This window comes from Protopterus annectens, chromosome 3.part1 (assembly GCF_019279795.1).
Source record: "Protopterus annectens isolate FY-2018-M chromosome 3.part1, PAN1.0, whole genome shotgun sequence".
Classification (NCBI taxonomy): domain Eukaryota; kingdom Metazoa; phylum Chordata; order Ceratodontiformes; family Protopteridae; genus Protopterus; species Protopterus annectens.
This window is the reverse complement of record NC_056732.1, coordinates 1,673,021,434-1,673,044,826: the sequence shown is the minus strand read 5'-3', so window position 1 is coordinate 1,673,044,826 and position 23,393 is coordinate 1,673,021,434. Positions and strand designations below refer to the sequence as shown.

At 38.8% G+C, this 23,393-nt stretch overlaps 2 protein-coding genes across 5 annotated transcripts in view; one reads left to right on the top strand and one right to left on the bottom strand.

The window, feature by feature from the left end:
- The window catches only part of HGH1 (HGH1 homolog), a 272,644-nt gene extending 255,471 nt beyond the window's left edge, over positions 1 to 17,173 (bottom strand). Inside the window, exon 1 of one of the 3 annotated variants that reach the window (XM_044067701.1) lies at positions 16,799 to 17,173. The gene's annotated coding sequence lies outside the window, so the exon portion shown is untranslated. Of the gene's footprint in view, positions 1 to 15,585; positions 15,711 to 16,798 lie in introns of those variants that run through there. The other 2 variants (XM_044067702.1, XM_044067703.1) reach the window with 2 other exon arrangements.
- The window catches only part of METTL4 (methyltransferase 4, N6-adenosine), a 282,933-nt gene continuing 275,351 nt past the window's right edge, over positions 15,812 to 23,393 (top strand). Inside the window, exon 1 of one of the 2 annotated variants that reach the window (XM_044067700.1) lies at positions 15,812 to 15,934. The gene's annotated coding sequence lies outside the window, so the exon portion shown is untranslated. The remainder of the gene's footprint in view (positions 15,935 to 23,393) is intronic. The other variant, XM_044067699.1, reaches the window with a different exon arrangement.

Sequence of the window (23,393 nt, the reverse complement as noted above, 5' to 3'; positions counted from 1 at the left end):
AGTTTGTGGTACAGGATATAAACAAGGGGCATGCTATTAAGAAAAACAGCGCTGCACTTATCAAAAGCTGTGGAATCTATTACTTTGAAGTAAAAATACAACCTGGACCCCCAGATAAACCTGGAATATTCAGAAACTATTCTAAGGCTAACCTCCTGCTATTAAGTGACAATATGGCAAAATGTCAATCCCGATAAACCCTGAGAACACTGCTGCCTATGCAGAACTGTTCACAGAAACCCTGTACAAGACATAATAGCTGCACAGAGGCAGCTGTACCCACCAGGTAGAAGTACAGAACTAACTCAAAAAACAAGCCCCCTGGTGGAATCACAAAAATCAATAGGCTGTATAACAGGAGGAAAAAAATCATGGTACAAATTAGGAGGTGCAGCACCCAGCAGGATAAAAGCACTCTCAAACTAAACAAACAACTCAGAGGACAAATAAAGTCTACCAAAGCCAAATTTGAGGTAAGTTTGGCCTTCCAGGCCAAGGACAACCACAAAGCATTCTTTAGCTATGTCTGCAACCTCAAAGGCAATACACAATTGTGTGCAGAGCTCATTGTAAACAGAGCCACCTATACTGAGCGTGAAGATATAGCAAACCACCTGGCTGATAAATTCAGCTCCAACTTTACCCCTCTCTCGCCCTCAACCTCCCCTCAAGAAATATCATCAAATACTACTCCCCCTACTATCACTGGGGAACACGTCCTTAATGCCCTCTCCAAGACCAGGAACACTGCATCAGTGGGCCAGACAATATCCCAGGATGTCTTCTAAACAGCATGAAACATGAACTAGCAGGACCTCTGGAATTACTATTTAACTGTAGCCTCCAAACAGGCTTCATGGCTCATGAATGGAGAAAGGCAACGGTCATCCCTCTGTACAAAGGTGGGCAATCTACAGACCCTGGAAACTACAGACCCATAAGTCTCACTAGTCTTATATGTAAAGCCATGGAAAAAATTATTATGGAGATGATAGATATAGTAAGCCTCCAGACACCAGACACAACCCAGTTTGGTTTTGTCAAGGGCAGATCATGCCTACTCAACCTGGTGGACTTCTTCTCAAAGAAGTCCACCAGGTTGATTCTGAAAGGTCATCAAAGCAATGGACGAGGACAAAATTGTTCACACATTTAATACAATATCCCACTTGGGCATCGTTAAACTCAAGAGGTTAGGTACAGACCTGTATGTCACCCGTTGGAGAGCCAACTGCCTCACAGATAGGACCCAGGAAGTCAGAACTGGGGAGTCCACCTCTACAAAGAGGCCAGTCACAAGTGGAGTCCCTCAAGGATCAGTCCTTGGACGGCTCCTTTTTGGTATTTATTTCTCAGAAGTAGAGGCCAATGTCTGTGGTCTCTGGCTGGCTAAATTTGCAGATGATTACAAATTAGGAGCAGTCATGGAATCTCACACTGACACAAATGTTCTCCAGGAGGGGCTGACACAAACAACTAGTGTCAGAACCATGGACTAAAATAAAATGTCAAGAAATGCGTAATAGTATCCTTTGGGAAGTCATCCATCCCTGGTAATCATATTGACAACACACCCCTTAGAAATGACCCAGTAGTCAGGAACTTAGGGAAACACACAGATAATACTCTAGCCTTTGACCATCATGTGTCTACACTGGTAAGGAAATCATTCTATGTTGCGCACCTTATAAACAAAGGTATGGCATCCAAGTCCATGGAAGTCACTGTATTCAGCATTTATCAAACGTATCACTGAGTACAGTGCCCCCTTTGGTATATACCTCACCAGGCATATCCAACAATTGGAATGTTCACAGGGGTTCCTCACTAAAAGAATACAGGGTTTAAGTAAAATGTTCTATGCAGACTGCCTCAAGGCTCTATCCCTATATTCTGTCTCCTATAGGCTTTTGAGGGGAGATCTATGCCTAGCATATAGGGCATTGTCAGACTCCACTCTGATGGACCTCCTGCATATCCACAAAACAAATAGCACCAGAATTATCTGCTCTAAAGACTTTAAACCTTGCCTGTGATATAAACTAGACCTGCTGGAGAGATAAGTATGTATCCCAGACACTGCCCAATCTATGGAACAGGCTCCCCATCCATATGAAGCAGAGTTTCTCCCTAACCCAATTCAAGTGCAACCTGGACACTTGGATGGGAAACCAGAAATTCATCCCTGGTTTGGCACCTATGTCTCTAATGGACACAGGTCACCTGTAAATGGTTCAACTCCCAGGTCCATGTTTACACTTACGAAGGGTATCAAAACTTGTCAGAGATTTGGGATGCATGGCTAGGCTTAAAAAGGCCCTTGTGGTTGTTAGGTTCACAGGTGCTTACTAGGCTATGTGCTCAACAAATGAGAATACTAATAAACAGTTTAGAACATTAACTGAGAGACAGGATGACTGCAACATAAAATCTAAGTCAAATAAAAGAAAAAAGTAAGAACTGAAGTGACGATGTGTTCTAAAAAGTAATAGATATGAAAACAGCCATATTAGAATACAAAAGGGAACCGCAGTGGTGCAATGATTAGCATTGTCACCTCACAGCAAGAGGCGCTCCAGTTTGAGTCTTAGCTGGGATACCTTCTGTGCAGAGTCTCCATGTCCTCCCTGCAATTGTGTGTTTTTCCTCCGGGTGCACCGGTTTCCTCCCACATTCCAAAGACATGCAGTAGGTGGATTGGACACCCCAAAAATTGGCCATAGGTGAGTGTGTGTGTGTGTGTGTGTGTGTGTGTGTGTGTGTGTGTGTGTGTGTGTGTGTGTGTGTGTGTGTGATACAAATGAACTACCACAGCAGGGCTAGCCACCTGGCGGTGTAAACCTTGGCTTCAGACACCCCGACCCCATGTGCAAAATGGGAAAAGGGGTTGAGGATGGATGGATAAGAATACAAAAGTGAGATCATAGAAAAGATGTGCAACTTTACAACTTTACTTCAGAGTCTCAAGCAGTAGGTATGGCTGTAAGAATAACATGGATCCTTCCCCAGTAATAAATGAACAGCCCATGTTAGAAAAAAAGACATTTTGCAAAGGTGTGTAAATGGAAAAATAAAGGTGTTCACAAGAATTTATACAATGTTAAACAGAAATATGAAAATGACCTTTACAAATACTATGTCAAAAAAAAAAAAAACATCTGAAGCACCAAGACAAGAGTGTATGTCAGATTGTTGGCAATAAATGCTCACAATTAACAAATAGAATACTGACCTTAAGTTAGGCACAAATGTCATAATATTTTGTCCATGGATACCTTTAAGGAACTGGGGATGTTTGTTACAGATAGATCTGTATGCACATTCTTAATAAATTCTAGTCCACAACTGTCACCATTAGTTCAGGAAATGCTGACATACAAGTAAAAAAAGCAATATAGTCTTTTAAGATTATATAACAAAGTAGAACATTAAAGCAACTGGAAGGAGTACTTTAAGAAGCTTCTGAATGAAGTAAACCTCAGACTCTTCAATAACCTCCAGGAGTCCACATCATTGGAGACAGACAGTCCCACCAAACAGCAACAGAAAATGAACAGGACGCCAGCAAAAAAGTTAAAAAATGAAATTCCATTCCAAAAAAGTTTGCAGGTGAATATTACATTGGAGAGGTTATTTTTATCTGTTAGTATTAGAAATGCTGAAGCTGTTCCATTTCCAGGGCAACTGCCCTCATTTCTTATCATACATTGTACAGGTGAAGGTAATTTAGTTGAAACTTACAGTTTTGTTAACAAAATAAAAGAAGTGATCTGGTCGTCAGAGATCACAATGAGGCAAATGACGTACTCAACAAGGTACATAATGAGACAGATATTTTACCAGATTATTTCAGATGCTACAACATTCCCCGGTCAGTGAGAATTTTTTGAAGTTTTTACAGTAATTTTAATGAAATACAGAAAAGCACTGAAATATTACCAGTTTTTGTGGGATTTATGGTACTGTGTTTTCTGAATAGAAGGGTGCCTAGAGGTTTGAAATTAAGCATGCTAGTGAATAATGTCTTTTCAGGATCATTTTTCCAGTGAGTGAAGTTCTTCAGCACCTTTTTTCCTTTGTGTAATGGATTTCTTTTAATTTACACTTTAATTATTAATGTGTTAAGCTGTTCTTCCCAGATTTCCAACTCGTTTCATATATTCTGTTACTTTCATTTCGCAAATTCTCCACTTATATTATGCTCACAAATTACTGCATTCTATGACTACTTTCCAGCACATGCAGCCTTTTTGAATAAAAACATGTATTTATCCACTTAACTATTGCAACATACCTTACAGAAATTTGATTTATCATAGCACACCTTTATCTTACTTATATAGCAATACCTCTTGCAGAAGTTATCAATAACCTTGTTTGTCCTGTTCATGATTACTGGGACTTTCATGAATTCTTTACACTCACATTCAGCCTTTCCAACTCACATACTACTCCACATATATGAAATTCTGCCATTAGGTCTTTCAAATGTGGCAAACAAATTTCTCTCACTCTGCAAACATCAATCACCGCACACGAGATTACATCTGACAATGTCCTTGAGCTAAGACACTGCACAAGTCTGTCTCTAATGAATGCATAACACATCGATATCACAGTCTTTAGCTCACTTCTTAACGTGGTAACATATTAACAGATGGCAAGACCTTATGCCCTTGTGAAGAATAACAAATTTATATATATATATATATATATATATATATATATATATATATATATATATATATATATATATATATACACATACACACAAACATTTCTTAGTTACAGCAGAACTCACAGAAACAAACGTTTTATCTCATCCCAGCTATGCATTTCTTTTCTCCTTCTCAAAACACATATCTACTGCATACATTCAGGGCCTCTTTCTCTTCAACATGCAGCTTCACAGATAATTTGATTTTATTCCTGTTTGTAAGCAAGTGTTTAGATCCACTATGTCCAATTCTCAGTCTTCCCCCAAGATATTTTTAGGCAGCTGCAGTTAAAAATATTCTCAAACAGAAGATAATATAGCTCATTTTTTTATTTTTGACACTAACATTTAGGATGGTCTAGGTAAAGAAATGGACTCGGACTTCATGCAATCAGTTATAGCAGGGGTGGGCAAACTTTTTGATTCGTGGGCCACATTGAGTTCTAACATTTGACAAAGGGGCCGGAACAGGAGCAGATAGATGGCATGCTTTGAAAACATCACCTCATTGGGGGAAAAATACACATCTTGGGATATGGAGAAAACATGTGCTTTAATTTCCAATGAAAATGAAGAAAAGCGTTACAATAAAATCTCTGACTTCGAAATGAGTCTTTAAACACTGAAAATCAAATAAATAACCATTTTATTTTAAAGCACTGAAAGTTCTGTTATCCTTCAGGATATCACCATCACTCTCCTCCTGTCTTTTTTTTTCAAAAACGGTAGGAGATGCAGATGTACTTGTCCTGTTCCTTTTATTCAATTTGTTTCCCCGGTGCCAAAAGTCAACAACGACCAGTGCAAGGATGAAACAGTTGCAGCAAGTCAGTCTGTGAAGTGTTATATTTGATCTGCGCGCACTGTTTATTTTAACAACGTGCGTATCACGGAGACACACAAATTTTAATGGGAGCAGTGTTGTTGGTCTCCTTTTTTAGCCAGCGCATCAAAGTCTGGAGTTAGTTTTGTTGTGGCGATTCTCAGGATGGATCTGAGGTGTAGGTCTGTTAACTTGGATCTGTGGCTGGCTTTGTTGATGTTCATGACGCTGAAGGTCTGTTCACACACGAAGGTAGAGCCGAACAAAGCCAACATCATCTGCGCTTTTCGCCTTAGATTTGGAAATGCGGCATCATTGAGTGAAGCATAGAAGTCATTTAGTTTCAGAGAGCTGAACTTCTCTTTTAAGGCAGGGTCGGACTGAAGGTCAATCAGTTCGAGCTGAAGCTCCTCTGGAGCTGTTTCGGGGTCTTGTGACAGAGGAAAGGCCACCAATTGAAGTGACTTGTCAATTTTGTCGAAATCCAAAAACCGACGGCAGAATTCTCCATGCAGTGCATCCAGTGACTCACTGTATTTCTTTACTTTTGCTCCGGCCTCTTTCAGCGTGGCTAGTCTAGGAAAATGAGTGAATGACTTGTTCAAAATCTGCCTGGAGAATAAAGCCAGCTTGGATTTGAAGGCTTTCACATTTGTGTACATGTCATGCACAAACTGCTCCTTCCCCTGCAGTTTCATGTTGAGCTCATTAAAAGTGTGAAAATACGTCCGTAGCAAATGCAAAGTCACACATCCAGCTCTTGTTTCTCAGCTCAGGAAATTCATCAGTGTTCCCCTGCCGCTCCAAAAACACGCCAATCTCCTCTTTGAGCTCCCACACTCATTGAAACACTTTGCCCAAACTCAACCAGCGGACACGGGAGTGATAAAGCAGGTCCTGGTGATCCGCATCAGTTTCCTCCAGGAACGCAATGAACTGACGGTGCTGAAGTCCCCGTGCGCGTATGAAGTTGACAAGTTTCACCACAGGATTCACAACATGATTCAGCTGTAACACCGATTTACATAGAGATTCCTGGTGGATGATGCAGTGGAGGAAAATGACATCCTGGTCAGGGTTTTCATCTTTCACTTTATTCTGGATTCTCCTCAACAGGCCAACGTTTTTTCCCATTAAATTCGGAGATCCATCTGTGGTGACGTTAACAAGCTTACTCCAGGGAAGCTTCATGTTTTCGATGGCAGCAGACACCCGTTCAAACAAGTCCTCTCCCCGTGTTTGTCCTTTCAGAGACTCCATTGTCAAAAACTCCCCCGTTATTTCAAAAGTTTTGTTGATTCCTCGGATAAAAATGAGGAGCTGAGCAGTGTCTTTGACATCGTTGCTTTCATCCAGTGCTAAAGAATAAAAAGTGAATGACTTCGCCTTTTTGTTTAATCTGCTGGTGATATCTTCATCTATTAGTTCCACACGGCGAGTCACTGTCCGCCGTGATAAACTGATTTTCTCAAATTTGTCTTTGGTCTCCGGGCACAAAATACCTGCTGTCTCTACCATACATTCTTTTAAAATCTCGCCCTCAGACAGTGGTTTGCTAGCCTTTGCTATTTTGAATGAAAGCATAAAACTGGCCTTGGTACTTGACTCTTGAATGGCAGTTTGACGGTGAAAAAAACTTTGCTGAGCCTTCAAATTAGTTGCCACCTTCTCAGCAGCAGCTTCCCGTTCTTTTGTTGAGAGCTTGCTAGCATAATTAGCGTGCTTTGTGGCAAAGTGATGGCTAATATTATACTCTTTAAAAACCGCCACAGTTTCTTGGCATATCAGGCAAACAGCAGATGATCGGTGTTCAGTGAAAAAATATTTAGTTGTCCACTCCTTATTGAACACTCGACATTCTCTGTCCACTTTCCTTTTCTTGGGTCTGCTCATCTTCATAGATGGGCGGTGGGTCAAAGGGTAAAGTGCAAACGTGGAGTAATAGGCCTACGCTTCACCTCAACAAAGCCAATATCTAGAGTTCGCCATCTAGTGAGGAAACATCAGAATTGCAGGGGAAATAAAACATTAACAAGGTTAATTTATTAAATTTTTTCAAGTTTGGCGGGCCGAATCAAAACGTTTAACGGGCCGCATGTGGCCCCCGGGCCGTAGTTTGCCCATGCCTGAGTTATAGCATCACAAATTTCACACTATATACATGGATATAGATATCACACCACATTGTATAAACTCTGAAGCCAAACGCAAACTAGAAGTGCTAAATATCTCAACACAGTATTTATATTTTACAGTTAAATTGATGTCATAAGCACATCAGCCTTCATTTTTCTCATGAGTTAAGCAACAGACCAAAGTTCAACAAGATAGAAACATCATGGGATATAGACCTGAAGGGAATTTCTTTAAAAAGAATTGAGAGAGTCTGGAGAAAATTTTATTTACCAGTACTCTCCCTATATATGCCTCTAATTTGCTGGACAACCACATTAATACAACATAACTTCTAAGATGGCACACTAATCAGTAGTTTAATTCTAGCTCTGTAGCTTGAGTAAAATTCAGTTAACAGCTAGTAAGTAAACTGCCTGGATGCCAGCAAAGAAAATGATTGTAAAACCTGAATGAAAATCCAGTAGCAAAGATTCATAGGAACAACTGGCTGGGGAGACTCCCAAAGCTGCTCAGGAAAAAAACAGTTCAAGCTTCAGTTTCATACAAGAGAGATGGCTTTCAGTAACTTAGAGGAAAAAATAAATCAAATGTATTCAGAGGTGATTATGTATTCCTTCAATGTTAGAGGTATTTAAAACTCAAACTAGCTTTTCAGATGAACCAATAAAACTGCAAAAATTAGACAAAGAAATGAAAAAAAAAAGGCTGGCTGAGTATGATGTTTTTCATGAAGAGCTGTTTCAAAAAATGGTAGAGTTAAAAGACAGTACAAGGAGAAAACCTGATATTTTTTGTTATACCAGAGAAAATGTTAGGAATAGACTGTATTAAGTTAATGAAAGAACAAGTAAGCAACTGGACTGGTGTTCCACAGCAGCAACTATTAAGTGAAAAGGCACATTGTCACATGCTCCAAACCTGGCCATGCGAAAGCAGCCAAGAACTACATTAGAAAATATGCAATCATACCAGTAGAAAAAGTTGATCCAAACAAAACTGCGGAAGAAAGGAAAGGTATCAGAAACTGGAGACAGCAGAGTGTGGAAAATTATTATCCACTCTACACCAGGTAAAATAGAGGCAAATTTACTCAAGCAACATTAGAAAATATGCAATCATACCAGTAGAAAAAGTTGATCCAAACAAAACTGCAGAAGAAAGGAAAGGTATCAGAAACTGGAGACAGCAGAGTGTGGAAAATTATTATCCACTCTACACCAGGTAAAATACAGGCAAATTTACTCAAGCAATCAGTGAATCGTGAGAAGCAGGTGAGATATTCAAGCTGCTGTAACAAGCTGCCTTCAGAATATTTTTCCCCGAATGATCAAACATATTTATGGATGCAGAACAGACTAAAGATGAAATAAATTTTACCCAACAGAAAGTGAGCCAGCAAGCAGAATGGAAGTGTACTTCTCATTCTTCTTACAATGATGCTCATAGAGGCTTTGTTGGTGAATTTTTTCCACTGTCTTAAAGAACTAAAACAATGAATACAAAGGTCACACAGAAAAACCAATTGGTAAAAACCAAAAGAAAAATCTAGCAAGGCTAGACTTTCCACTGCATGATTCCTTAAAACCTACTGTATTAGAGGCAACATGGGATATATGCAAATGCCTCTAATACAAGAGGTTTAAGGAATCACACAGTGGAAAGTCTAGCCTTGCCAGACTTTTATTTTGTTTTTTACTGATTGCAAAATATCTCAACCACCAAACTAAAACAGACACCCTAATGGTTATGGATATCAGCTGGGTACAACAACCCTGTGTTTCTAAAGGTTAGCCAAACATTCCACTTATGCTATGCTGATGATGCTATAAAAAAACTGAAATGCGCATGTCCACAGCTAGTTGGGGTTGGCTTTATTAGCCTTGATTTGTCCATAAATAGACTTAAAAAAGAAAAAAAAAGTCATGGACATTCAAAATTGCTATATAGCTGAAACACCTGATGTCTTTAAGGGTCATTTGCATACCTTCCATGTTGTCTCCAATACAAGAGGTTTAAAGAATCACACAGTGGAAAGTCTAGCCTTTCTACATTTTTCTTTTGGTTTTTACTGTTCCTAAGGAAAATACTTGAGATAAAAAGAGAAAAAAAACATAGGTATTAATTAAAACAAACAATCAAGTGTACCTTGGACTTGAACCAGAGAATGAAGTTGACAGTTGGCAGAACAGAAAGAAGACCAGCAGCAATGAAGTTAATGAATAAATGGAAAAATATAAAACATTGATCACATTTCCAAAATATGGCTTTGCAAGAAAAAGTGACTGAGAAAGACTGGAATTTTGTTGATATTGTTAAACCTGTGGGTAGACTGTAAAGCATATATCCCAATTGATGTCATTCATGTTTAAAAGACACTAAAGGGAAAAAAAGTAACTGTAAGCAAAACAATTGTTGTTCTCATTAGCATTATATTAAAAGCATGTTACATTGTAAAAGTATCCAAATAAAAAACCTTAGGACACACCACGAGAAGTGAGAGCACAGTCTTCTTTTATTCAGGAAACAGCATAAAAACAGAAGGATAAGCGCTTTCGCGTGCTCAGAGCACGCTTCTTCAGATCACATTTAAACAACCAAGACTTCTGAATTCAAATAGTAAGCAACATCCAATAACAGCTCACTACCAATTAAAAAATTTAATTCAATCATTCCCTAAGGAATCTTGCAATTAAGTGGAGGTGTGGTTTCTATTCCTAGCACTGGAGACACTCAGATGTACTGAACACAGTGATCCAAATTACATTGTCCAAAGGCAAGCAGTTATTCACTAGACAAGGTCTAGATCTAGGCATGACCCCCTTACTTATCTATACAGTTTAAGAGCAGTTAGGTTTTGTTTGTATTTAATAGAACACAGTTTCTAATTGGCCTCTGTGCATTTATATATATTTAGGTCCTGTTATGTACCTTTGAATCAGGACTTTTTTGAAGCCTCCAGAAATCCAAATCCCTACACACCACATGCTCCAGAAACGTCAAACTCATTACCACAATCAACAGAACATGGTGGAGGGACAGGTTCATAACCCACAGACTGCCCATGCTCTGGAATATACTTCCCATACATGTCAAGGAGAGCACCTCTCTAGCCCTCTTCAAGAGAAATCTTGATGAGTGGATGGGAAATAGAAAGTTCACCCCCAGGATCACTGCAGTGGCTCTACTTTATAGAGGCACTGGGAAACTAACATCGGGCAGCATGATGCCAGGGCACTTCTATGGGCTAGGCTTGTAAAGGCTCCAGGGCCATTAGCCTAGTATACACCTATGAACACAACCAACTTAAGCAGTGTAGCATAATGGGATGTGACTGCACTGTTGTGTCTGCTGTCCTTTGGATGAGATATTAAACCAAGGCCTCATCTGCCTGAGTTGGTTGCTCAGGTGGACTTAAAACACCCCACAGCACTTTCAGGGGAGCTTCCCCAGTATCCTGACCAAATTTACCCTATCAGTATGAATTACCAACTTGGGTCTCCCCTGAAGAGAAACCACTGGCCTATCGGAGCAAACCTGGTGTAAATAAATAAATAAAACAAACCTCTCCACACTTCTTAACAGTGTATGCAGACAATGCACTCCTACTGGAATGCAATTAAATCAACAAAGGTTACTGTTGTCCTCCCATGACTAATCTGACTACTAGAGACCTACTTAATGACCTCAGAGAAAACTTCTCTTTAACAAGACCCCACTCTGGCCTAGTGATAAGAAAAAAAAACTTTCTTAAAGATTAATCAAGCCTCTTGGATCCACATTTACAATCAAGTCAAAAATAAACAAACAGTCTATGAAAACACAATAAAGCTAAAAGCCCACAAGACAAAATTAATGCATGTAACTGTTATAGAAACAATGGCTAAGAAATACTTTATTATAAAAATTTAACTCCACCTTTCAGATAGGCTACTCTATTTTACTACAAGATGTTGCAGTTTTTATTTATATAATTATTATTTATAGTGTATACATCATACAAACTATATATATATATATATATATATATATATATATATATATATATATATAAAAACACACATACAAACACACATGCACATACAATTATTTATTTTGTATTTGTTGTTTCACATCTTTCTTCTATTTTTTGTCATCATTGTTTGAAATATATGACTATGTATCAGAAAATTTTTTGAAAGAGCTGATCCAGAGATGTTCCTCTACAGATCATGAGTGAGTGGGTGAGTCTGGAGCAAGAAAGGAGGGCAGGAATCTTCACAAATCACAGCTGAATTAAATTATTATTATTTTGTCTACATGTATGAAAATCTCACACATGGATGCGGCCTATGAATATCAAATACAGCCAACAGTAGAAAGTCAGTGAAAAACATGAAATTATGGATTGTGGGATGAATAACCTTGAGATTTTGGTCATAAGCTCCAAGACCCTATGATGTACCTAAAACCCCTCACAGTTCCATTGTACCCATATGACTGTCTCAGGCATGCACTCACTACCCTTGCAGCCCATCACAATATCCACTTGAGGAGACAACCAAAAGGCTGCTAAATATGCGCACCAACGTATCTAAACTAACCCTGTCTGTTAATTTTCAAATTATTCCATTCATTAAGCTTATTACTGTACTAGGCACCCATATGTAAATATCCTGTGGTCAGTATAGCAACAGAAGGATAGTTTGCCAGCAATTAAAATATAGACTGTAGCTCACATCTCCCTCATCAGCACAGCTTCTGCACAGCAAAACTCGTGTACTAGTGTCTTCCAACAGGACAGTAGCCAGGATTTTTGTAATTCCACACCAATTTGCATAACGCTCACACTTACACACCCAAAATGTGCAGCAGTGCTTTTCATAATAAGGAACAAATAGGCAAAATACTGAATATGCTCCAACAGACAGGAACCAAAGTAAGACAAACTAGTGAAAAACAAAAAGACAGCTTGGAAACACCAAAGCAAATTCTCTCTCAGTTTAATTCTCTCTCAGTTTAATGAAGCGCTTTTCGTCTTGCACATATGGCAAGACTTCATCAGAAACTGAACAAACTTCAACACAAGCAATATATACACTCAATTTTGTCACGACACTTCTAATTAAAATCTTGTGTCTTAAAGACACATCCACATTATTGCTACTTAAAACATTTTTTAAAAACAAATATGACTGACAATATTTTAGAACACCTCAACCCTACCCTTCCTTCAGAATTTTTACCTGTAATGGTAATAGAAATATATATACAAACATACATATACTAACAATACTATATCTCAAATTATTATGTTGACTCTCAAAATATGATATTACTTAGTTAACTAAGAAGTCAAAAACTTACATATCCGAGTCAAATGAGACACAAGATTTTAATTAGAAGTGTCATGTGACAAAAAGGGTGTGTATATATTGCTTGTGCTGAAGTTTGCTCAGTTTCTGATGAAGTCTTGCCATATGTGTAAGACGAAAACCGCTTCATTAAACTGAGAGAGAATTTGTTGTGTTGTTTCCAAGCTGTCTTTGTTTTTCGCTAAAATACTGAATATGGACTTTTTTAGGACTCAAAAATCAGAAATATTTCTCCTAAGGAGGTACATCCAACAGGTGAATATTACTCCTAAGGAGGTACATCCAACAGGTATTCCAACAAGTTGTGCAATGTGCCCCCAACTGCACGTTTCTTCACAATAAACCTGTTCAATGTTGCAAAAAAATCCTGAACACTTCTAAAGTGTGTGTGTGAAAAAATCCCATCCCCACCCTTCCCACATCAAATCCAAATACTCTGTCCACTGTCTTTTCTTTCTCCCCTGTGCCCACCTCCATAACAAAAAAAATCTGTGAAAGCCTAAGCCTACAAAACTTGCTGCTGACAACCTCCCCTGCGAATACCTGAAATTAGCAGCCGATGCCCTAGCATATCCAGTCTCTACCTTAATAAACAGATCCATATCAGAATGCTATGTCCCCTCAATTTGGAAAATATCCCACATAATATCCCTCCATAAAGATGGCTTTTCCACCGAACTTTCCAACTACCACCCCATAACCAGCCTGTCTCCACTATCCAAAGTACTTGAGAAATGCATACACTCTCAAGTTCTAGACTATTTACAAACTAATAACCTTCTCTCCAGCACCCAACATGGCTTCAGGCCATACCATAGTACTATCACAGCCTTGCTCTCTTTCATTAACACTGTCATTCACCACAAAAACAATTGCCTGTTCTCCTCTGCCATATTCCTGGACTTATCCAAGGCTTTCGCTATGGTCTTAAACTACTCTCTGTTCCCTCTATCTCTCTTTTTCACAATCAACTACAAACTGGTTTCACAGCTATCTAGATGGCGGACAACAATCCGTTGTATAGCATAATGATCTATCACCTCGACTTCCTGTCACTCTTGGTGTCCCTCAGGGCTCCATCCTTGGACCACTGCTTTTCTCACTCTTCACCAATAATCTATTCACAGCCACCAAGCAGGCCACTCTCATACAGTATGCAGACGACTCTTCTCATCTGCTAAGCCCCAACTTCACAAATTAACACAGGAAGCCTTTTCCTCTGTAGAGAAGTGACTATCCAATGCCCAGCTAATACTCAACCCTAACAAGACTAATCTCATCTTCCATCCCACTAAACTCAACCCAACTAACCCCCACTTCAATATTCTGGCCAGCGACAACACCATAATCTCCCCTAAAGAACACATCAAACTACTTGACATTGAGACAGAGCAAATTCAACCCTCGTATCTCACTAACCATAACATAAGTTTACAAAAAACTAAGTTCATTTTACAGAAATAAGCAATTCCTCACCAAAACAGCTAGAATCTCAGTAACCAATTCTCACTTCATTTCAACCTTACTCTACACCCCTGCCATACTTACCAATCTTAGACAATCTGACCTAAACAAGCTAGAGGCCTGCTACAACAAAATAGCCAAATTTTCCACTGGGTCATCCTACCGCAGCCATCACTGTAACTCTCTTAGAGAACTCGATTGGCTCAAACTCCTGCAACTTCTCAGATTCAATCAACTCTCCCTTGTCCACAAATTAGTAAACCATCCTCAAAATGTCCCCTCCCTTCAAAACCTTCTCCAGCCCTACTATACTACTAGACCACTATGCTCCAGCAACAAAAACCTACTCCAAGTTATGAAAGCCAAGAACTCAAGATGTAGAAGCTCTTTTCTCCTGCATAGCATCCAAATTATGGAATACCCCCCCCCATTTATCACCCTACCCTCATCCCATCATTTCAAAGCCAAACTAAAAGCCTACTTAAAAAGTCCACTGGTCATGTCCTTGTTCCAATCCTGACTAAGACTCACTTCTCATCCTCTCACCTCCCTTCACTTATTCACCATGCCTGCCAAAATCAGACCAATACATCTTCCCCCTTCCTCTATTACCTCCTGCTTACATCACCATATGTTTGTCAGTTACATATCTGTTAGTATACTCAACTACAACTGTCAAATTAAACCGTTGGAAGGTGTATTGTTTATTCTTAACTTTTACCTAAACTTACTGACCTACATATTACATAATAAGCATTCTATGTCATCCTATGTTCACAATGTCATTTCTAGATGTAATTTTACTTGTTCATGTGTACTGCTACTTCTTGGTACCCAGTTGGATCTTCATACGTTATTGCTGTTCATGTTTGCTACAGATTGTACTTGCTTTGTATTTGTTATTTGTTTTGATGGTGTGGAGCTTTTCTCCCAGAGCCTCCGCTGAAAAAGGACGTGTCCAGTCGGATTTTCCCGGTAAAGAAATGTAACTGTAAATAAATAAAGTCGTACACTTGACTATAGTTTATGTATCCGAAATGGAGAGCACTGCACTAAGTTAGGCAAGGATAATTATGCAGCTTCTCGTTACACACCTACAAAAAAAAATACCCTTACTCTTCTTTTTCAGACTTCAGTACTTTCGGCAGTCCAAACTAAAAGCAAGTAGACTGAACTAGACAGTATATAATAAGTAATCCCAGCAATATGGACTCACGTCAGTCAGCTTCAAGTCAAAATATGGTGTGCTTCAGTATTATGTCCCCCCAGGAAACGTAATCTGTAATCTGAACAACAAAGTTCCTACAAACAAAACAAGAAAAAAAATCACTAACTCTAAAACAATACTGATAATCTTAAAAAACGACTCTACCCATAAATGTTTAGTCCTAACCCTATCAACTAGAAATACCACTCTCGAGGACAAGGCTGGCATAGTGAAACGTACGTAAATTGCAGAATATTTAGAGTGTGATTGTAAGGTCTAAGTCGATGTTACTGTTTCAGTTCGTTATTTTCCGTTTGGTATTGTACTCTATTGTTATAACTCTGCTGTTTCTGACTCAACTTATTTTTCCCTGGTAAAAGTTTTAACTTATTTTAGAAAGTACCGAGATCACGATCAGTCAGTAATACCAGGCATTATCATTTCATTCTTATATCTATAAAGCACGTATCTCAATGGGACAATTTTACAATTATTATTCAGAAAATCTAATTTGATGTAAAACTTGCTGTTTTACTAGCTTTACCACTGAATTAGAGCAATATTTAAAAAAAGCGTCTTGGGAGGATTCCACTGCACAATAGTCACCGGTAATTGATTGTGGCCGTTGTCCTCTGGTTATGTGTGTACGAGCAAATGGGTTGAGAGATATGAGATATTATGTGCAAAGCTGTTATTTTGGTTCCGTTAATCGTCATGACTGCATGTCGCTTTAACGAGACCAGTAGGTATGAAAAAGTGAAATCTACAAAACAAAATTAACTTCGCTTCCTAGGAGCGTACCTATTAACTCCTTTAACTAAGAATACAGTTAAAAGTAATTGCTACAAAGGCCTAGAATGAGGAACCGGTGTTGAACTATTACTCTTAATTCGCTAGTTAATAAACCAACAGGGTTTGCATCAGAATATTTTCTCAATAAAAACAAATACGAAAAGCTGATAGGTAGCAATTGCTGACTTGCTGTAATCTTCAGGGATTTACCAGAAAATCCCAAATGTCACTGTAAAATATGAGTTAAAAGCATAAGCGTTCTGCGAAATTTTGGACAGTGGAATTGTATACACCAGTCAATCACTTACCAAAAGAAAGCGGAACCTAAAATGGCAATCATTTGCCACTGTGGAATATGGAGTGAAGGGACGGGATGCTAGTAGTTTTCAGAAATTAAACCGTATTGCACCGAACATTCAACTACTGTACTTTTGTAGTTTTCGCTCAAAGCCACGGACCAGCATCTCATGGCTCATGCAGGAGCATTTATACTAGAGTCTGCGCCAGTACATCTGTTTTCTGTATGTTTGACAGTCGTAATCTTTTAGTAGGAAACCAATAGCTAAAATCAAATGGAAACTGTGACTATCATCCTTTTGGTATCCCTGTTTCTCCGAACTCTCCTGTTGTATAACTACTGTCTAATTTTCTGCACGTGCTTTTGTTGACATAGAGAAGGAAGCAGTTGTAAGTGATTCCGGTCGTCACTGGTAGTGACGGAGGAGTTCATCCACATGTAGACCATGCACAGTTTTTCTTGGGTGGTGAATTTCTCTACATGCGTCAAACACACTAGCTGTAGGGAAAGCGTTTGCGCACAACCTTGTCTACTGTACTGTAAACTCAGTGACATATTTTGAATGGCTAGATTCTACTGTCATAATAGCTTTTCACGCGGTTGAGTATTTTCGTGTCGGTTTGACGCCCGAATGTAAGATTGTAGAGAGCAGCTGTGATTAGGGTAGGGGTATTTATTGCATTTATTTATTTTTTTTGTCTGCCAGGATCGTGGTCTGATTCCCATGGACCTTTTAACCACAGCATGAAAGTAAAGAAAATATTCCGCTAAAATGTATCAGTTATGATAAAAGAGTAAAACTTAGGGTCAGAAAAACTTCCCGATAGGAAATCAAGGTTTCTGTGAGGAAATCCAGCTATAGTGAGTACTTAAAGATATTTTGAATTATTCGTAAAGATGACACATTTCTGAAGTATGCTTCCTGAAATGTGCATTGTTTCACTTGGATTTCCTGTCTGTATTCAAATCCATTATAAAAGCAATCATTACTGTTACTTATGCTTGTATGTGTGTGCCTAGGGGAGAGGTTAACGTGTGTACTATAACAGCAACATGTTGGCCGTAATTCCTTTCACTTCTTATCACATTTAAACATCAGGTTTGCACACAGTCAGTGACCTTTTGATGGTCGGCTGGATGTTTGGGAAAAGAACATATTGTTTGGTAACGTGGCACAGTTAGTATTGCCATTACACAACTCTTCCGGGGTAGTGAAACATAAAGCATAGAATGCATCCCAAAATATCAATACATTTACAGTTTCTGAGGGCCATCATCCCAGTCTGTGTACGTGGCTTAGCCAGGGACAGAAATACGTCACGTCAGAGAAGCCGGTAGGCTATGGAGTATAAGGGAAAAAAGTTGTGCTAATTTATCCGGCTAGTTAGAGGATTTAAGATCTTTCTTTCTTTTTATTTTTTGTTAAATATTGCTGGGACCTTTCCATATGAGTGATATGTTTAGATCTGTACATACCGAAGGGGGCATTTTATTCGATGATGTCTCTGATAAGAGAAAAGTAATAATAATAATACATATCTGTTAATCTGGAAGGACCTTTTCAGGGGTGACCTAGAATCAATGGCTGCTTAAGTGGCTTGCTCAGGTTCACACAGTAGGCAAATGAGGACTGAGGGAAACAATCAAACATTGTAGAACAGGAACTGCAGCTGGTAGCCTTAACCTTCTTCTGTGCCATCTGTCAGGCTTATTTGGACCTTGAAGATATTCCTTTGGAAATTAATTGGTCTGTATACAATAATTTCTTGGCTTTGGTGGAAACATGATGATTGAGTGATAGTTGACCATACTAAATACCCAGATCTCTTATGAGTGTATTTGTTTGAAGAGGAGTAACTGTAATAACCTATGCAGTGGAAACAGCTTATTTTTGCTAGATGGTACTATACTGCCCTTTTGTGCATTTAGCTTGAAACTGTTTTCAGTAGACCAGCAATACAGTATCTGTGGATAAGCAGATAATGGTGCCCAACGTACATTGAAGTCATCATCAAACTTGGTCAACCCCATATTAGGGATATTAACTTGGATGTCTGCAATATAAATGAAGAACAGGAGAGGGCCAAACACTGATCATTGCAGAACAGTTACAGTTTTACATTTAGAGAGGTACCAGTAGCTTTCGCTACTTGGGATCTGTTGGATAGCCAGATTGCAATCAGCCTCAGGTAGACAATTTGGGGATTTACATTGTCTTACTTTGCAATAATACCAATATGAGGGGTATTGTAAAAGGCTTTGACCAGGTCAAGATAAGCAGTGTGCAAAGAGTGGCCATAGTCCACAACCTCTATAACCTTTTCAAAAAGTTTACTAAGTTAAGGAAACAGGATCTGCCCTAAACAAAACCAAACTTAGTTGTATCTTGATCAGTTAAGTTGTATATGTCTGCATAAATGCGTTGTGCTTTGATACATTCTATAGCTTTCCATATGATGCTAGTGAGGCTGATGGGCCTATAATTATCTGGGTCTGTAGAGGAGCCATCCTTATGTAGATGAGTCACACTGGCTATACTCCAAGCATCAGAGATAAACCATGTGGATAGGCTAGTAAAGGCTGAGGTAGTGCAAACTTGACAGTGATAGGAATACACCCTTGTATGTTTTCTGGTCTCACAGAAACATTTTTGGCCTTTGACTGGGATTCTTGGACTTACACCTAGCTGATTTCTGTGGATATTAATTATTTTGGATAGTGCGTACAGATATGTGGGAATCTATGGGTAAAAGCTCTAAATTTGTTTGTCGGTATATTAGATACTGGAATGTGTGTGATTAAGATGGATGAGCTCACCTTGTTGAATATTATTCCTTAATCTCCTGACATAACTGAGGAAAGATTTGTAGTCTCCCTTTGGTATCTTTAGCAGTCTGATGTTCATTCTTTGCTTTACATCTTTTAATAATGCTGTTAAGTTCCTTAACAGCATGTTTTATTGTGGTCTTTGGGTAAGGGGATGGGCATTTCTTACACATTTTTCTTTATTTTCCTTCTATTCTTGTTGGTTTATTAATACAGAAATTCAACCAGAGTGGTCTGTTCCTGAATTTACCATTATTTTCGGGGTGGATGTCTATTGACTTTTTTATGCAGCTGTTTAGGTGCTGGTAAAAATGGAGGTGAATGTGGCACCACATTCAGCTGGGTCCATTTGAAGGGGGTTGTTGAATTTTGCATAGGTCTTTTATAAGCTGAAGTAAATTTGCCTCAGAGAGGTCCTTAAAGATGTTCTCATTTGGTGGTGGGATGGTACCATTATTTATTTTATTATTTACTGGGCTGGTCCGACTGGGCAGAGCACCTTTTTTAACGGGGGCATGGGGAGAAAAGCTTCATATGGATTTAGGCAAAACAATGTGTAACACTATACAATACAATTTTCAAGTAGTTGTACAGCAGATAATTTAATATTTTATAAATGTATATGAGCAGCATACATTCAGCAGAATTTAACACTGACAATATGACTACACCTTAAATAGTGATTTGAGAACAATTATAAATCAGAAGTAGAACAAGATACGTATAAAATAGTCAGAGGAAATGATGTAGTAATGAGAAAAACTAAGATTGGTAGGAGCATGACTACAAAATAGCCAGAGGAAATGATGTAATGAGAGTGATACTAGATTGGTAGGAGCATGGCTGCAAAATAGCCAGAGGAAATGATGTAATGAGAGTGATACTTGATTGGTAGGAACATGGCTACAAAATAGCCAGAGGAAATGATGTAATGAGAGTGATACTAGATTGGTAGGAGCATGACTACAAAATAGCCAGAGGAAATGATGTAATGAGAGTGATACTAGATTGGTAGGAGCATGGCTTCAAAATAGCGAGAGAAAATGATGTAATGAGAGTGATACTTGATTGGTAGGAGCATGGCTACAAAATAGCCAGAGGAAATGATGTAATGAGAGTGATACTAGATTGGTAGGAGCATGACTACAAAATAGCCAGAGGAAATGATGTAATGAGAGTGATACTAGATTGGTAGGAGCATGGCTGCAAAATAGCCAGAGGAAATGATGTAATGAGAGTGATACTTGATTGGTAGGAGCATGGCTACAAAATAGCCAGAGGAAATGATGTAATGAGAGTGATACTAGATTGGTAGGAGCATGACTACAAAATAGCCAGAGGAAATTATGTAATGAGAGTGATACTAGATTGGTAGGAGCATGGCTACAAAATAGCCAGAGGAAATGATGTAGTAATGAGAAAGAAATAAGATTGGTAGGAGCAGAGATACAAAATAGCCAGAGGAAATGATGTAGTAATGAGAAAGAAATAAGATTGGTAGGAGCAGAGATACAAAATAGCCATAGGAGAAGATGTGGTAGTGAGAGATAAAGCATAGAATATCAGCTGGGGTAAAAAGAAAAGAAAAACTGTGGAGTAGTTAATATAGGATTAAGGGAGAAGAAATAATATTTTAGCCATTGGTGGTGTGAAAGCAAGTCCCGTTATCCACGAGATGCATATTTAGGGCTTTTTAGAGGATTTGTGTGAAGTGTCTACTCTTATAGGGAATGGAGTGGCACTCCACGTTTTTGAGACGTGACATGAGACTACAGAGTCTCCTGCTGAGTTAGATGATTTAGTCACATTTAATAAGTCTTTATTTTTATTTACTTGATCATAGTTTTCTGTTTGGAATATTCTAAGAATATTGGCCAGGCTTGGACATTTTTCAAGGTTGTGGATTACAGTGTGCCATATTCAGTTGAGAGTAAGACAAGCAGTAAGAGAGTTCTAACCAAAGGACCTTTTCATGGTGTGACCTGTATGGTAAATTTGTAATGAATTTTGCAATCTTGTTATAGTACTATTCGAGTACATTCAGTTGGGTGATTTGTAAATTGATAAGTATGGGGGAACCGTGTACAGAATGATTGGAAGTAGATGTGCTTGTGGCTGTATGTTATTGTGTTTCTTCAGTTAAAAAAATGGAAAACAAGTTTTTGATGGTTGTTTTGACTGTTTCTTTTATATGGAGATCAGCTTTCATATTTTCATCAATTACTACTCCCAACAGCTTTGAGTGTGAAACTGTTTCAGTTATAGTGTTACTGGAAGAGATTGTGGTGAAGCTGGGTTTCTTCTCTTGGAATAGTTTAAGAGTAAAAAAAAGTTTGTTTGTTTTTTTTTGCAGGGTAAAGGTACAGTAGAAGCCGGGGGGTTATAAAGTCAGGCCTCTAAAGAGAGGAGGGATTCTTGTGCTAGTTTCTGTAATTTTTCAATAGGTTTAGATGAAAGCCTGAGTGTTGAATCATCTGCATACTTTATGATAGAGGCATTTTTGCTTGATTTGTGTAGATCATTAATGAAAGTATTAAATCAGAGTGGCCATGTGATGGAGCCTTGCGGAATCCCTAGAGAGACAGGGAGGAAGGAGGAGATATCTGTGTCCATTTGGCTGCTTCATGTCTGTCAGATAAGTAACAGGAGAGCCATGGCAGTGACTGTCTATTCCAAGGGAGAAGAGTCTGTTAAAATGTTTAGGATGGGACTCTGTATTACAGGCTTTGGACAGGTCAGGGTGTACTGCTAGTAATAGTTTATCGGTGTTATAGTGCTGGTTAATGTGAGTATAGAAACTGAGGAGTACGGTGTTGCCTGACAGAAAAGGTAACTGAATTCTGGTTGTATTTGACCAGAGATGAGGAAATGTGTAATGGGATATAGGTGCAGGCTAGGTTAAGGACTAGGTCAAGGATATTAGAACCAGTACTGTGCAGTTTTACAGTTCTCTCCAGTGCATTGGTATTAAAATCTAGGAAACATAGGAGCTTACTAGGCTAACAGCCCCAGGGCCCTTACAAGCCTAACCAAGTACAACTTGTGTCCCCAAGGGTGTCTGGTTCAAGCTGACACTAAAATCAGCACCAATTTCCGCTGTCCAAGAGGGACACAGGTGGAACCCCCGGGGCAAATTTCTGATTACCCATCCAGTCGTCCAAAGTACACTTAAATAGAACCAACAGGGGGCTTCGTTTAACATGAATAAGAAGCTTGACCAAAAGGTGAGGCAACCTCTGTGAGACAAATCTGTCTCTCCAGCAAGCTCTGTTGTACCATTTGACTTGCGAATGTGCATCATTTCCATGAAAGCTGGGTAAGAGATTGCTCTGTTTGCAAGGCACAGGTCGCCTCTGAGCAGACTGCACAACACAGAATAAAGTGACAATGATTTCAGTCAGGACAGGATAGTGAAGTTTTCAATGAACCTGTTACCCTGCAGGTTTGCTATATCCACAGGTTCTGTATCTGTAGTACCATTAACTACAAGTTCAGTGCAGATGTGGGCCTTACCTTTGAAGTTACGGATGTAACTAAAGAACACCTTGTGGCTATTCTTAGTTAGGGAAGCTAATTTGGATTCTTAGTTGGCTTTGGAGGACTTCACTAAGAGTCTTATTTGCTTTTTTAAGTTGAGGAGGGAGTGTTTTCAGTTTTGAGACAGTTTCTTTCTACTCTTAAACAGCAATTTATTTCTCCTATTGTATAGCTTATTAATGACAGTTGTCCACCAGGCAGGTTTGTTTTTCCCTGAAGATCTTGCTTTGGTTCTATCAAGT